The following is a 14,133-nucleotide window of genomic DNA, read 5'->3' as shown; positions in this document are numbered from 1 at the left end:
GTCTCTGCCCACTTCTGATGTTCTCCTGGGTAATAACCACCTCAGAACCCTGCACACAGCTCCTAGTGACTTGCTCTTGGCACAAGAAAGCGGGGAAGAGGGGAGGTGGAGACAGCCGGGTAAGTAACCAGTCTCTGGCTTAAGACTTCTGGGGAAATCGGTCTTTTTATTGCCACCACAACTATGTTTTCTATTCCCTTCCTCTCTCCTCTCAAGGCGCAGTATTTCCTTGTGTCCGCCTCTCTTCTAGAGTTTACAGATGAGGAGACTGGGGTCCACTCAGCTGGAGGCAGAGTTGAGACCACATGGGGTTTCTTGCCCTTTGGATCAGGAGTCATCTCACTAAATCATGCTGGTTTACATTCAATGGCTCAAATCTAACTGATTATGAACTTTGGCTAAAAAGGGAATAAACCTGAAACATTTCTCCCAAGTCACACAGGATAAAGAAACAGAACATTCACACAATGGAATATGATGGCATTAAAAACATGAGTTTTCAAAGAATATTTTTAACAGTTTTATTGGCGTGTAATTTACATGCCATACAATTCGCCCTGTAAGCAAACAGGCCAATGGTTTTTAGTAAATGCTTCTAGTTGTACAATCATCATCACATGCTACTTTTAGGACATTTGTACCACCCCAAAAGAGTTCTGCTGTTCCTGTCAGCTTCCCCTCCCACCCCAGCCCCAGGCAAACTCCTTCTGTCTAGTTTTTTGCCTTTCCTGGAAATGTCATATAAATATAATCATACAATATATGTTAGTTTGTGTCTGGCTTCTTTCACTTAGCATGTTTCTGAGGTTTATCATTATTGTAACCTGTATCATTCTTTTGCTCCTTTTTATTGCTAAATAATAGTCTTTTTTTTATAAGTCTATTATATGGATATACCATATTTTGTTTATCCTCCCATCAGTTGATGAACATTTAGGTTGTTTCCACTTTTTGGCTATTATAAATAATACTCCTTTGAACATCTGTATACATGTCTTCGTGTAGATACATTTTCATTTCTCTTGGATAAGCTAGTTTGGAATTTTAAAATTATTATTACTATTATAGCCATTCTGTGTGTAGTGGTGTAGCATAGTGTGTAGCGGTATCTTATTGCAGTTTTAGTTTACATTAAAATATTTAACAGCCCTGAAAAATATTACCATATAATATGAAGAGAAACAAAGTGGGATTTAAAGTTGTTTATATAGAATGACATCAATGTGAGCCCTACTATATATGAAGACTAAAAAGAAATACATAAAAAATACATCCCCTATCCTTGACAAAAGGTATGAGAGGGTTTTCTCTTTACATTTAATTGTGAATTTTTTATATGACTAAATATATGATAAAAAATACATCTTAGAAATGTAAATATTGCTAAAACACTAGGAATTATGCATTGCATTACAGAGTCAGGATGTGCCCAAGCCCCAGCTAAGCTCAACTCTATTATCCCTTTATGAGTTATCCTTTGTGGGGGCTGTTTATAGCAAATTTGCAAAACCAGGATGGCTTCTTTAAAGCATGCTATTCCAGGGGTCAGCAAACCACAAACTCAGGCCAAATCCAGCTCCCTGCCCTATTTTCAGAGGATCTCCAGGCTAAGAAAAGTTTTCATTTTTTAAACAATTGAAACAAAATTAAATAATAATAATATTTTGTGACATATGCCAGTGACATGAAAGTCAAACTTCAGTGTCTGTAAATAAATCTTTACTAGAACATGGCCAGGCTCATTTGTCTGTGGCTGCTTCTGCCCTCTCAGAGCAGAGCTAAGTCATTGCCACAGAGACTACATTGCCCACAAGCCTAAAATATTTACTATCCGGCCCTTTGCAGAAAAAGTGTGTTGGCCTCTATCTATCCGTGATGGGTGCTCAGAAAAGCCAAACTCAGTTCTGCTATCCTAAAGAAAATTCATTAGGGAAAAAAACTTTTGAATTAGTCACTGTTTGTATTAATTCAAACTAATGCCTTTCCTAAAAATATATTTGTAGCTGAGAGCAGCAATATCAAAAACTTTCAAAGCATTATTTTAAATTATAAGCCTTATTTCTCTGCCTGGCACCTAGTAGGTCTTTAATACTTGCTGAATAAATCAACAGATGGATTGATGAATAATGGATGGGCAGGTGGATGGATGGATAAAATCAACAGTTCCCGAGGGCTACCTGTGGGATAAGTACCACAGCAAGCCCCACTGTGGGTTGGCAGGGACCAGGAAAAGGAAATCTGCCCTCATGAGTCTCTGAGTAAGACCACAGACATGAACTGGTAACTCACAAAAGAATAAATACAAATGACCAGCAACACATGAAAAAGATGTTTAACATTACTAACAAATCAAAAGGATCTAAACATCGATAATAATAATATTCACTCTTTTAGTCTAGAAGACAGTCGAGTATTTTAAAATGACAAGACACAGTGTCAGTGCAGGTAAAGGAAACAGCACTTTCTTTCAATAGAGAAGGGTATGCATTTTCCCAGTCTTTATGGTCAGCAACGTGATTATATGTATCAAAAGCCTTTGACCTTTGACCTGGTAATTCCCCTTCTAAGAATTATTGCCAAGAAAAAAATCATGGATATGTGGAAAAGTTTACAGACAATTCACAGTATTGTTTATACTAGAAAGACAGAAAAGGAGAGAAGGGGGGAAACCTAACGTCCAACAATAGGGCTTAAGAAAATTGTGATACAGTCACATATAATGCTAAATTTTGCAATGATTAAAAACTGATTATTTGAGTGTTATGTATTTTGATGGAGAAAGTTTTCACAGTAACACTGATAAGCAGGAGGAAAAGCGAGTCCTAAAATTGCAAGTCCAACTTGCAAGGGGATGAGCCCATTAAAATATATATATATATATATTTTACATAGAAAAGGTTTTGAAGGATATAAGCTTAAATGAAAATAATTATTACCTCTTCATTATTTTTTTTATTTATCTGCTCTTTTCCAATTTTCTACAGTTAACGCATCACTGGTTTAATTTTTTAATAAAATCAAAATAATAAAAGGAATTAAAGATTCAATAAAACTGAGGACTCCAGGATACTCGCACAAAGAGAATCAAGGAATAAAATTGTTCATTGGTATTAATTAATTGTAATGCAAACTATCTAGGCTATAAGTGCTACTTAATTAATTAATATTTATGATACAAACAAATCAAGGTGTCAGCTCTTACAGGCAGAGACCTATACTCACTCATTCAACAAATACCGATTTAGCACCCACTGTGTGTGAGACACTGTCCCAAATACTATGGTTTCATTAGTAAACAAAATAGACAGATCCCTGCTCTCAAGGAACTTCCATTCCAGGGTTTCATGTGTCTCTCTGTATCTGCCACATCTGCAAGCAGAGTGCTGGACAAGCACGAAAGCCCTCATTTAGAGCTCAGTGTTGGTTAATTTCTTAACAAAAGGATTCATCACAGCAAGCTTCCCACTACATTTATTAAATGCTTTTATGTTCACCAGAAAAAAAAGTCTGATCTAAATACAGCTTTTCTCAAAACTGTGGAAAGTAGAGTAAACCTATAACACCAAAATGAAAACCCAGGTTCCTGGAGCAATTCTGACTCAGTCCCCAACCACTTGAGGAGGGGGAGGCTGTCAGATAATATTTCATGGATAGCTAGGCTTAAAGTTACTTGAACCAGCTGGGGCTTTTCTTAAGCTACATTTTCCTCTGGCCAGAATATACTCATGGCTGAAGCTGCCTGTTCAGTATCACTCCACAGAGGAATGGGTCTCTCTGTTTTCCTCATAACTGCAGACGCTGCTTCTCTCAGGCTAGAGAAAGCCACGGACCTGGTATTCAGCTTATGTAATAACCAGCTCCCTGCTGGGGTAAGCCACTAAGAGACCTGCACTCAATTTCAGAAGATAGATATTTCTCCTTTTGGGCCAGAGTCGTTAGTAATGTATTGACTCAAAATAAGTACACATGGGTGTTTTCAGTTCCCCAGAACTCCTGGATCACTAACACATCAACTCACTATTATTTTCTTCCAAACCTAGCAGTGAAAAGCTTCAGCAGTTTCCAATGGATAACAAATATACCAACCATTTAAACCACAATTTAAAAGGTCTTTGAAATTAAAGCCACAAACACCATTATATGATTGTCAGGCAGAGGTCATGAAAAACTGAGTAGGGAGGCAAGATGGTGTACTTAACACCCGTGTTCAAATCTTAACACTAGCACATTCTCCCTGGGTGAAGGTGGGGACAAAGTACTTGATTTCGTGAAGCTCATCAATAAAATAAGGATAATGATATCCTGGCTCAAGGTAAGAATTATGCAAAACACTATGCTCTGATCCAGGCATAATATGAGTACTTAACACATGGTACTTCCAGTGTTTCTCTCCTTCTCATAATCTTGAGCATAAAAAGGCCTATTTGGATAAAAAGTAAACACAGAGAAGTCCTCTTTGCCTTTCCTCTGCTCCCAGGGGCTCCTTACAAAGTACTAGCAAGCATAACTTACTTTAAGAGAGAAGCTGGTAATGGAAAGGGTGTATTCTGCTAAGATTCAGAGGAAGGGCTTGGAGTCAGAGACCTGGGTTCAAGTCCCAGCTACCTGCTCACCGCATCGCCTCACACAAAGTATCCCCTCATCCATGTCCCCATTTACAGCAATAAAAACAATGCCTGTCAAAAAATAAACAAATGATTTAATAACACTGAAAATAATACCTGGCTTATAACAAAGGGTTGTTAGAAAGATTATCCGAGAAAATGTTTATAAAGTCCTAATACTATCGCTACAGAACCACTCCAAGAAAGTGACACATTTAGAACCTCATTTGACCTTTGAATTTTACTGTCAACTCCTGGTATGTTTTAAGTTCTTTATCCACACACTCCTCAAGGCCATTAAAGAACTGATTCCAGCTAAACTCAAAATTCACATTAAACCTTAGTCTGCACACAGTGAAAATGACTCCAAGGTAGGATGTAAAAAAGAGAGGAAAAAATTCACTCTCTCAAAGTGCTAGATGAGGATTTCTGTTCTTTGGGGATGATTTTCCCCCCTGACCTCCCACCCCAAAACAAACAAAAAACAAAAAGAACAAAATTTTCAATTGTGCAATGACAGCCTCAATTTCCAAAGTCCGTCTTACAAAACACTGTTTCTTTGTGCCTGCGGCAGTACAGAGGGATAGATTTCATTAAACAACCAAACAGGTGTGTAGGAAAACACAGCAGATTGCAGGGGCTGGGGTGCCGGGGGCGGGGGGTAGGGGAGCAGGAGAACCCCAGCCTTGTAAGGTGCCTTGTAGAGATCACTAAAACATTGCAAAAGCTGCAAACGTGTCATCCGTCTGAGCAATTCCACCTCGCCAACTTGAGCTTCAACCAAAATGACACCTGACATTTTAACATCTTGCCAATGACATGCTACCAAACAAGTTGGAACTCTGGGCTTAATAAATTAATTGTCTTTGTCTTATTTAAGAGAAAGAAGAGCTGGAAGTTTCAACCATGCTTCTTGATGATAGGTGATGTTTGTAAGATACTTTCAGAACTGGATCATTTCAACATATTCAAATCCTACTCAGTCACCACTATGAACTACTGTGGTAGAGGCTCTACGTAAGTTATGTAGCTTAATCCTCACAATGATGCCACAATACAGATATTATTAGCTCCATTTTATAATGAAAACTTGAGGACTAAGGGAGGGTATAGCTCAGTGGTAGAGTGCATGCCTACTATGCATGAGGTCTTGGGCTCAATCACCAGTACCTTCATTAAAAAGATAAATAAATTTTTAAAAAAAGTAATTACCTACCCCCTCCAAAAAAAAAAAAAAGAAAATTTGAGGACCAGAGAGTCTAAAATTATGCAACTACTGAGTGCCAGCATTGTGGTTTGAACCCAACTTCAAGCCCTGGGCATTTTCTCTTCCTCTCTTCAACTATTCCAACCAACAGTTATTTTTTCTTGCTCCTGCCTTTTCATTGCAATCCCTGTCCGTGCCATGCCCTCCCTCTTCAGCAACACCTTTTTCATGGATATATGTCTTGGCTCCTTCAGAAGATTAAATTTTCTGATGGAAGGAACTCTACCTGTACCTCTTCTCTATCCTCCTGACAATAATTACTGTTGGAGGGAAGCCCAGGGTTTAAGAAGCTTATGTGACTTGCTCAAGGTCACATCCAATCAGCAATGAAGCAAGTCCAAGCATAAATATGTCAAAAGGCACCAATTATGTTTCAAGCTTGGTCCCTCACAAAAGGCACATCCACACTTGCACTGCTCCCATGAGTCAGTGCCTACAAATGCCATCTTCTACCCCAGGAAAGAAAGATGTCCTGTCTGTAGGTCTGAGGAGGTCAAAGATGATCCCACCATAAAAAAGATTAACTGACTGATGACCCAAGGTAAGAATTTGGATTTTTTTTTTCTTAACGTGTGAAAGGAAGGTGTGAGTCAATCATAAGAAACTCTAAAGGCTACAGAAACATTCTGTGACATTCTGGGCAGAGCAGAACTTCCATCACTTCCCTGGAGGAAGTCTGATGCGGATTCTCAAACTAGGTCTTGTCCCAGAGCTTTGGAAGTTTTGAAAGCCTTTGATTTCTGGGGCTTTAGCAATACTGCCTTGTTAGTAACCTTCTAGAACCTCCCATTTAGACCTAGTTTTCTAAATAACATGAATTGAGGAAGAACAGAAACACCGAGACGAATAAATTGAAATGCAGAGAAATCACACCACAGTCTCCATTCACCAGTTTCAAATCCCAGCCATGCAATTTACTATCTAGAGAAGCTCAGGAAGTTAACCCCTCTAAGGCTCAGTTTGCTCATCTTTAAATTGGGAATGCTGAAAGGATAAATGAGAAGGCTAATAAAGCAGGTAGCAGCGTGCCTGGAACAGAGAAGAAAAGAAGAATTGGTAGAATTTATATACTCACCATCATCAGCTTTTAATGTTTGACATTTTTCATGATACAATGTCAAAAGGGGGAAAATATACATTTCTGTGCTAATTCTATCAAGGAGCCAGCACTGACGGTCCCTGCTAATGAAAGACAGGGCTAAGACAGTGATAAGAAGCGTCTATATATAATCTCCCCAGGCTTCATTTTAGGCAGAATTTCAAACTCCTCACGCTTCCCTTCAAACCCTTGCTTTCCCCAGAACTCTACTAGGGTATAGACACAGCATATGAGAAAAGTAAGAGATTTATCTTTCAGAGAGATAAAACTGGGTTTGAACCCCAGCTTAGTTACTCACTGGCTGCAGATAACTTCATCTCTGTGCACCTCAGTAATCTGAACCTCAGTGTAGCAATAATAAGGCATGTCTCACAGGGTGACTGGAAAGAGCATGAGTAAAATGCCTCACCCATTTCAGAGCCTTGATAAATACCAGCTCTGCCACATTTGAATGAGTCCAATGGGCTCAGTGGAGACACTCCGTGTTTCTTCCACGAGCTCCCACGAGCAGGACTGCCAAGAGGCGGCGGGAGTCGGGAAGAAGCACAAGGCTCTAAAGAGGACGCCACACAAACCAGGCCAGCCTCAGCCTCCCACACTCTCCCAGGGTCTAGAGAAAAATAAACCAAACAAACGAAATCGAGACAAGAAAACAAGAGATCTGCCCTCCTCCTAACCCTTCTCTTCAGCGAGTCCCAGTTCCTGCACTTTGGTTTTGATTAGAAAGCTTGGTTATGCTTCCCCGCGCTCTTGCAGCCCCCAAGCCCCATCCTAAACAGGGATGGCCTCTTATCAAAGACAATCATGCTTTAATCTATACACCAGAGCATGCTAATGATACTGTACTGGGTGTTGGTCCTTTGCCAAAGAGTGAACAGTGCCAACATTTGTAGAGTTCCAACAGGAAATTAAATAACGGCCCTGCTGGAAATATGAACCAATTTACGGTGGTCAAACCTGAATCTTCCAAAACATTGGCATGGTTTATGCGTATCAAGCACTAGGAATGTTTGAGGAAGGAGATGGGGAGAAATTCAAGTTAAAACTCAACGAAGTCTTCAAGGGTGACCTTGAAAATGGTCCTTTCCCCTTACTCTGCCCTGGGTATATCCTTCCAGTATGTACAGACCACAGGGCATTTACATCATGCTGCCCTGGGAAATATTAACTACTGAAACCTCAGGCAGGGCAGCATTACAGCCACAAATTCAAAAGCACATGCAGGCAGGAAATGCAAAACTCCAGTTTCCTCCCAGTAGACACGTTCCACATTCTACCCACTACATTATGAAATACATATTTAGAAGCCATCCTATTACATTAAAGCTTTCCTCCTACACACACAGAGAAAAGTAACACTTTGAACTTTCTCTTTAGGGCATTCTCATTGTTAAGTTCAATGAGGTCAGGAACCATGTCCATCTTTTTCTCCCCATTGTATCCCCAGTGCCTAGCACAGTGCCTGGTATTCAATAAAAGCACGTGATGAAAGGGAACTCTTTCTACTGTCATCATAACCATCATTTGCTTCGCAACTACCAGGAGTGCAGGGCATCACGCAGGCCCTTCCAGGATGTCAGCTGTCCAAAACACATCCTTGCCATCCTCACAGACCAATAATACCAAGCAGCAAGGAAGATGCCTGCCATGGACTCAACACCTGCCATGCACCAAGCAGAATGCAAGGTGTTTTTCTGGCTGTACCACATGCAGTCCTCACAACAAGCCTATAAGGTACGCATTCTTAACCTCACCTTGCCAATGAAGACAAGGATACTCAGGGAGGCTAAGTAGGGTTTCATGTAACAGAGGCAACATCTGAGCCTGTATCACTCACTTCTCCCCAACTCCTGCGAGATGTATATCATTAGCCCCATACCATGGACAAAGAATCCAAGGTTAAAGAAACCCATACTAGTGAAAATCCATTACATCACTTTCCTGAGATCACACCTCCTCACTTTCTTTCAAGGGCCTGCTGACACATTTCTCTGGTGATGGAACTGGTGTAAATGGTTACATGAGACAGTACACGTAAAGACCCTCTATGGACAGTCACTGGGCACAATGCAAATACTCAGTGGTTAAAATACTTAATAAAGTTCTGCCTGTGGCCATCTTCCAAGAGCGACTGCTGTTGTGGGTTCTACATAATCCCAAGGTCAGTCATCACTCTCCTGGGCTTCCAGTCACAGACGGCACGGCATCCCCACCTCACTCCCAGACACATGACACAAGCCCTGGAAGGGTCCAGTAGAGGAAATGGACTGACCCAGTGGCTCTTACTCAGCAGGACACAAGAGAGTCACCCAGGAAGTTTTTTCCAAATAAGCAGATCTCCCCTTCCTCCGGACCACCTGTGTCTGTAAGTCCTGGGCAGGATCTGTGTGTGGGGAATTTATAGCGGCTATCCACATGATCCCATACTCACCCCTTGATTACGAACCACTAGGATGGAGTCTCTCAAACTCACCTGCACGGTCAGACAAGCGCCCACAGATCCACCATCACAGCAGGGAAAGTAACTGGAATCACCTCTCTGCCTGATAAAATAAGTTCATAGAAGGAACTATGCTTTGAAAGTTAAAAGCCTTTCCCCATTGAAGATGGTATTATTATTATTAGTTTCATCTTCATACACAAAGTAGTATATTATTAAATCCATATGTCCTCCTAGTTTCCTTTAATGAACACTCAAAAAAAAAAAAAAAAAAAAAACCCAAAATACCCAACAAAAAAAGTCATTCCTGTTTCCACAGCAAGTCAACACAGGATTAGGCATTTTTCCTTAATACAAAATTACAAGCCACCACCCAAGAAACAAAAAGACAACCACACCTCAAACACAACAGAATTGCTTATCCAAAAATGCATAATATTTGAAGATTTAATGCTCACAGATTAGCATAATTACTGGTATTCCTGTGGCTCTGCTTTTTTCCATATCCAAAAAGGCATCATCACTTGGAGACTCTCACCAACATCAGAGCAAGAAATGGGCAAAATGAATTTTTCTCCCATAGAGTGACCTGGAGGAACTGGGGCTGCTGAGGGTCAGGTGGTATCAGGCTGGCCAAAAGACCAACCACCAATTATAGTGCATTTGCAAAAATAAACCAACAGTGGCCAGTCATAATATTCCAGAGCCCTGGTGCTTTTTTTTCCCAAAGAGATCAAAGCTGTAGGTGGAAATAAATTAAGTAAGAGAAAAAGGCTGGTGGAGAGGGGAACTGGGCAGAGTAGATCCAAAATCCTAGCGGAGAGGAACAGAGACATTCCAATAAAACACAGAAGCAGTAAGAGGCTGCAAAAAGGCACTGGCCACTGCCCGGTCCCTTAAGCAGTCTGATGAGCTGCATTCATGTTTTGAAGGAGCTGCCTAAAATCATAGGCAAGTGCAACAATCAAGAAAAAGAGTACATGACACAGCCAGGGAACCTGTTTTTAAAGGGTCACCCTGGGAGTTGAGCCAAGATGGCAGAGTAGAGAGACTCACAGCTCGCCCTCTCCCATAAATACACCACGAATTACATGTCAAACCCATTGAATCACACAGAACACCTACTGAACTCTGGCAGAGTGTCTCTTGCTTCAAAATACAGGAGGGGTCTCACAAAATCCGATAAAAAATAAAGAAAAAAAGGTCCTGCAAGGAGGGAGCGGCATAGGAAGAAAGGCACCCTCACACTGGGACGGCCCCCTTTCCAGCCGGGAAGTGGTCAGGGACAGAAGTGGAGCTTCCGAGGCTTGGAGGAGAAAGTGCAACCACTTGGCAGACAGAACTAAGGGAAACTGACATGGAGGGTCCCTGTGATCTGCAGTCCTAGACGCGAGCCAGCAGGGACAAGCTGGGACTGGCTGCTGGAGATCGATAAACAATAAGTTTATACTGTATAGCACAGGGAACTATATTCAATAACTTGTAGTAATTAATGGTGAAAAGAATATGAAAACGAATCTATGTATGTTCCTATGACTGAAGCATTGTGCTGTACACCAGAAATTGATACAACATTGCAAACTGACTACACTTCAACAAAAATATATTTTAAAAATTTCTTTAAATAAAAAAATTAAGGGTCACCCTAAGCTAAGGTTGTGATGATGACTCTGCCTGCTTGTCCTTTTCCCAAAGGGCACAGACAATACCTGCTTCTCTCCGGAGCCCCAGGACTTCTTCCATGAAAACAAAAGCAGATAAGCATGTCTGACCACAGCCAGCTGCCTGACTCCAGAAAGCTAAAATGGTCACAGGAACTTTTCAGGTGTTGCCACTTCAGCAATCCAAAACACCACACAAAAGGATGGGTCGTATGGAAAGCACAAAAGAGATAAACTAATTGGCAACAGTAGAGGTGAATGTGGGAAAAATCCTCATTCAGGACCCTATATATTATGAAAGTTTCATTAAAAAGTTAAGTATATGCATTAAACAAACCTGCAAACTGGCAAATAAGTAGGAGGAAAAAAGTCAAGAACCTTGCACAAAGATATTTTCCAGAATAAAAGAAACAAATATGTTTTCTGTCTAGAGCAACAAATACTTTTTATCTTTGTTTATTGGACTTTTCACCCTAAATATTATGGTGGGTTTAAATCATTTCTCTGATATAGACAGAGAGAAGTCCATCTGATCGTCACACTAGTTTCTGACACGTCATTCACTCAGTCCACAAAACTTTGGGGGCCACAGACCGCCCATCTCTTTAATGCCACAAATGTTTATTGAGCATCTGCTTGGTGCCAGGCACTGCGGTAGGTAGGTTATGTCAGGGTGCAAAGATGTGGTGAGGGCACTGGTGCTTACTCTGTAATAGGTAAAGGCACACTCACACATACTCCCAATTGTACTGGAAGGCAGTATGTATGAAGTGCTGGAAGGCATTCATTCATTTGTTCAACCAACATTTACTGAATGTCTGCTATGCGCTGGGCACACAGTTCTGAGTGAGATCATTTCAACTGGGGCAAAAGGTTTCTGGAACAAGGCAGTATTTAAATGCATATTACCACTACATACAACATTGCTAAACAAATGAAGATTTTCCAACTCCCTTACCAAACTTTGTCTTTCCAAGGGAAAAACATGGTCTTTTACTTAGTTTTTTTCCATAAAACATAACTGAATTTTAAGGAGGAGAGTTTTCTAAAGTATGCTTTTAATGATGAGTAACCTCATAGTTTTCCAAATTATTTAAATGGTTTAAAAATTTGAAAACCATTTTTTGAGAAACCTCCATACTGTTTTTGACAGTGGCTGCACCAATTTACATTCCCACCACCAATGTATGAGGGTTCCCTCTTCTCCACATCCTTGCCAACATTTGTTACCTATGTTCTTTTTAATGATAGCCATTCCAACAGGTGTGAGGTGATATTTCATTGCGGTTTGATTATTCCTAATGATTAGCAATGTTGAGCATCTTTTCATGAGCCTATTGGCCATCTGCATGTCCTCTTTGCAAAAATATCTATTCAGGTCTTCTGATTTTTTTTTGAATTTTTTTAATTATTATTGAGTTGTACTAGCTGTTTATATACATTGGAGATTAACCCCTTATTAGTTATATCATTTGCAAATATTTTCTCCCATTCACTAGGTTGTCTTTTTGTTTTGTCACTAGTTTCCTTTGCTGTATAAAAGTTTTAAGTTAAATTAGGTCCCATTTGCTTATTTTTGCTTTTATTTCCTTTGCTTTAGGAGACAGGTCCAAAAAAATATTGCTATGATTTATATCGAAAAGAATTCTGCCTATGTTTCTTCTAGGAGTTTTAAGGTTTCTGGTCTTACATTTAGGGCTTTAATCCATTTGGAGTTTATTTTTGTGTATGGTGTTAGAGAATGTCCTACATTCATTCTTTTACATGTGGCTGCCCATTTTTCCCAGTACCACTTATTGAAGAGACTGTCTTTTCTCCATTGTATATTCTTGCTTCCTTTGTCATAGAGTAATTGACCATAAGTGCCTGGGTTTATTTCTGAACTCTCTATCCTGTTCAATTGATCTGTGTCTGTTTTTGTGCCAGTACCATACTATTTCGATGACTGTAGCTTTGTAGTATAGTCTGAAGTTAGGGAGTATGATTCCTTCAACTCTGTTCTTTCTCAAGATTGTTTTGGCTATCCAGGGTCTTTTGTGTTTCCATACTAATTTTTAAATTATTTGTTCTAGTTCTGTGAAAAATGCCATTGGTATTTTGATAGGGATTGCATGGAATCTATAGACTGTCTTGGGTAGTATGGTCATTTTAACAATATTAATTCTTCCAATCCAAGAACACAGTATATCTTTCCATCTGTGTCATCTTCAATTTCTTTCATCACTGTCTTATAGTAGCATTTCCACTCCTGGGTATATATTCAAAATACAAAAACACTAATTCAAAAAGTTATATGCACACCAATGTTCATAGCAGCATTATTTATAATTGCCAAGATATGGAAGCAACCTAAGTGTCCATCAACAGATGAATGAATAAAGAAGATGTGGTATACATATACATATATTAGGATACTACTCAGCCATTAAAAAACAATGAAATTTTGCCATCTGCCACAACATTTGGAGGATATTTTGCTAAGTGGACTTGGAGGATATTATGCCAAGTAAAATAAGTCAGACAGAGAAAGACAAATACTGTATGATATCACCTATATGTAGACTCTTAAAAAAATACAACAAACTAGTGAATATAACAAAAAGAAACAGACTCACAGATATAGAAAACAAACTAGTGATCACCAGTGGGGAGAGGGAAGGGGAGATGGACAATATGGAGGTAGGGGATCAAGAGGTACAAACTATTATGTATAAAATAAGCTACAAGGGTATATATGTGTATATATATATATAGTACAACACAGGAAATATGGCCAATATTTTATAATAACTATAAATGGAGTATAACCTTTAAAAATTGTGAATCACTATATTGTACACCTGTAACATATAACATTGTACATTAACTATATTTCAATTAAAATTTTTTTAAATAACCTTTTTTTCTTTCATTTTACTATTCCATATCTTGTGACCCCTCCTCCCCCCCAAAAGACCAATATCTTCTTCTCTTATTTAAAAGGGTGGCAGGGAGCACTTAACAGCACTCAGAGGCAGTGGGGCATGGTGGAAAGGCTTTGGAACCAGTCACTGGAGTTGGAT

The 14,133-nt window shown here is 39.6% G+C and overlaps 1 protein-coding gene and 1 non-coding gene across 3 annotated transcripts in view; one reads left to right on the top strand and one right to left on the bottom strand.

The window, feature by feature from the left end:
* ROR1 (receptor tyrosine kinase like orphan receptor 1) overlaps window positions 1-14,133 on the bottom strand; it is a 388,377-nt gene that overhangs the window by 338,223 nt on the left and 36,021 nt on the right. The window lies entirely within an intron of this gene.
* On the top strand, window positions 5,708-5,779 carry TRNAS-ACU. The gene has a single exon. It is a non-coding gene; the product is annotated as a tRNA-Ser (tRNA).

The sequence above is a fragment of the Camelus ferus genome, chromosome 13 (assembly GCF_009834535.1).
Source record: "Camelus ferus isolate YT-003-E chromosome 13, BCGSAC_Cfer_1.0, whole genome shotgun sequence".
NCBI lineage: Eukaryota > Metazoa > Chordata > Mammalia > Artiodactyla > Camelidae > Camelus > Camelus ferus.
Note: the sequence above shows the minus strand (reverse complement) of the source record. Positions and strands in the feature narration are given on the sequence as shown.